Source organism: Podarcis raffonei, chromosome 3 (genome assembly GCF_027172205.1).
Source record: "Podarcis raffonei isolate rPodRaf1 chromosome 3, rPodRaf1.pri, whole genome shotgun sequence".
NCBI classification, from domain to species: domain Eukaryota; kingdom Metazoa; phylum Chordata; class Lepidosauria; order Squamata; family Lacertidae; genus Podarcis; species Podarcis raffonei.
In genome coordinates, this window is record NC_070604.1 from 28,696,191 (window position 1) to 28,699,461 (window position 3,271).

The window sequence follows — 3,271 nt, forward strand, 5'->3', positions numbered from 1 at the left end:
GTGCATTTGTTTGCTTTAGTTCCATACAAATGCACAGTATATATATATGAGGCCTGTTGACTGGGAGCGGAGATACGTTCAGGCCTGTAACCTCACAGATTTCAGGAAGACTTCAAAGTGGAAACTGGTGAGATCTGATTACATTTCATCACAGAGAGTAAATTTATGCCTCTAAGACATAACCTTTGGTTGCACTTCTCTGCTTCTAGCTGCTGACTGGAAGAGTTGGCTGTGTTGATCATTCATTATGCAGTCATTGTGAATGAACATCCACCTCTTTTTCTGGCAGTCTCCATGGTGCTTACATCTTCAACTGAGATGGGGAGACAGGAACACTACTTTTCGCTCACTCGTATCCCCATAAGAACTGCTAAGATGAAGTTAGGCTACTACATAGCCACGGGAACTGAATCTCAATGAATGGTCAGAGAAGTCCATCATCACAATTTTGGGGTGGCCAGATAAGCAAAGGATTAGGGCCTCTGTCCATTTTAAGAGGTGTGAATCAGAGGCTAGCATATGTTTTCCAAATATTGTTATGGGGAAAGCATCTTACACTTGCCACAGGGCTTACTTTTGAGAAGACATACAAAGGATTGTACTGGAAATATTTACCCTGTTTGGCTGGTTCTTCCTCCTGAATTTAATAGGTGATATAATAAGTGAAAGGGGTGATACTCTGAGGCATTCTTATTCCTACTAATATTAGGAGAATACATCAATGATAGTACAAATAACACCTTGGGAATATGTACACAAGATCCCCCAGCCTCTAATCACTAAGTAACATTACACTATCTGCATAGGTCTTCCACAGCAGTATCCTTCTACCCAGCATGTGTTGGTTTCATGAGTCTTTCAAATGGAAACATTCCATAGTTCGTAGAAAATTTATGATTAAAAGATGTTCTGAAGATGAGAAACCTCCTGCCATTAGAAATCAAAATGAACATATGTACAAACCTAGTGCAGGGCTGTGTGTAATGAGCAATGCTTCCAGAAATAGTAAAAAATGAAATAAATGATTTTTTAAAATAAAAAACCCCAGAGATGGTGAACTTTGATTTTAGATTACATGCAATAAAATTGTAAGTACTAGCAGTGACATGACATCATTTCTATTGATAGGTCAGCTTCAAGAACATAGAATCACAAGATCGTAGAGTTGGGAGGGATGCCTAGGGTCATCTAGTCCAACTGTGTGCAATGCAGCATCCATGACAGATGGCCATCCAATCTCTGCTTAAAAACCTGGAGTGAAAGAGGGTCCATAACCTTCCGAGGAAGTCCATTATACTGCTGAGCAACTCTTGCCGTCAGAATGGTCTTCCTGATGTTTAGCTGAAATCTCATTTCTTGTAACTTGAATCCATTGCTTTGGGTCACTTTCTTGGCCTAGGACCCTCGTACCTATGGGACCGCCTCTCCCGGTATGCCCCATGGAGAGCCTCAAGGTCCATAAATAGCAACACCCTAATGGTCCCGGGCCCTAAGGAAGTTAGATTAGTCTCAACCAGAGCCAGGGCTTTTTCAACACTGGCTCCGGCCTGGTGGAATGCTGTCTTGAGACCAGGGCCCTGCAGGATCTGATTTCTTTCCGCAGGGCCTGTAAGACAGAGTTGTTCCGCCTGGCCTTTGGCATGGAGCCAGTTTGATTCCCTCCCCCTCTTTCTTTATTCTTTTCCTTTCTCCTCCTGCGATGAGGCTACATTTTAATATTTTAATGTTTCAATATTTTAATGTTGTATTTTAATTTTGTTTTTAAGTTGTATTCATTCAACTTGTTTTTATTATTGCTTGTTAGCCGCCCTGAGCCCGGCCTTGGCTGGGGAGGGTGGGGTATAAATACAAATTATTATTATTATTATTATTATTATTATTATTATTATTATTATTAAATAAAGTGGATGTATTGTGCTGGAGTGACAGAGCACTTCAGTCCACTCCAATTGTGCAAACCCAGATTTTTTGGCTTGTGCTTGGATCCCTCCCACAAACTACAGTGGTACCTCGGGTTAAGAACTTAATTCATTCTGGAGGTCTGTTCTTAACCTGAAACCGTCCTTAACCTGAGATACCACTTTAGCTAATGGGGTCTCCCACTGCCGCCATGCCACCGCTGTGTGATTTCTGTTCTCATCGTGAAGCAAAGTTCTTAACCCGAGGTACTATTTCTGGGTTAGCAGAGTCTGTAACCTGAAGCGTCTGTAACCTGAAGCATCTGTAACCCGAGGTACCACTGTACTGGCAGTCTGGATGCAACTTCTCTAGCACTGTGAGGTCATACAATTCAGTTGGTGACTCTTTAATGGGATCAGCAATCCAAGGAAGAGAAGGAAACAGCAGGGGAGAAATGGTATGGAAGCAGCAGACAGGAAGTGACAGTAAGGATGAAAAAAGGCACATGTCTGTATATATCAGTATATGAGAATATTTGCCTCAACCTTACACCCTTCCTTCTTTGCAGGACCTGAAGCTTACCCTTTTCACCACTGTGCCTTTTGAAGTTTCTCCTTCCCACAATTCTGCTAAAAAGTTCTCTTCAAGCACACTCCATCCAGAATCAACAACATAATTCAGCCCATTTCCAGTGCAAAAAGGCCAAGAATATGAGGATAATTCTTGGCTACTGCAGAAGGAAGATTATGCCTAGGACTAAGATTCATCCTAGTGTTCTTTTCTATTTTTATTGATAAGCCTTTTTGAGGAAAGGGCAGGCCCAGGAAATTGTGCTCTAGTTAAAGCCAGCAGAAATAATGTTTTATAGACTTTCTAGCTATACAACAGTGTTTTAGCTGGTTTTTATCAGTTATATATCAATGAATTTCTAAGTACTTCAACTTGTCTACTTTCAGGTGTCCTTCTCCTACACATCTCAAATTTTAGGGCCAGCTGCATCTTCATTTGATCGGTTTCCAGCGGGATCTTGCAAGAATGCCTATTTAATCTTGCTTATACTAACGAAAATGGTGAATTGTTCTCTTGGATATGGGAAGGTTCCAAAATAATGTTAAAGCAAGCTACAATAATTCATTTGTTTGATTTTGTGTGTGTCTGTGAATAGCTTTTCTAGTAAGTAATCGGGTCATATTTTACAGTTTTGTTAAGAAGATGGAAATGTTTATTTAAAGTCTTTCTTTTTTTTAACATATCTCATAACACTGGAATGGTCCTGTGAAAAGTTCATAGTATTGTTAATTTGTAGAGTTGAACAGACCAAGTATATCTACCCTATGGAGAAATTAAATGGGTGGTTTCCAATATCAGCCAT

General features: G+C 40.3%; 1 long non-coding RNA gene across 1 annotated transcript; it reads left to right on the plus strand.

Moving 5' to 3' along the window:
• Nucleotides 1-2,297: 2,297 nt before the first annotated feature.
• LOC128411616 (uncharacterized) lies at nt 2,298-3,033 on the plus strand. The gene is made up of 2 exons (XR_008329844.1): nt 2,298-2,356; nt 2,468-3,033. It is a non-coding gene; the product is annotated as an uncharacterized LOC128411616 (long non-coding RNA).
• The last annotated feature ends 238 nt before the right edge of the window (nt 3,034-3,271 follow it).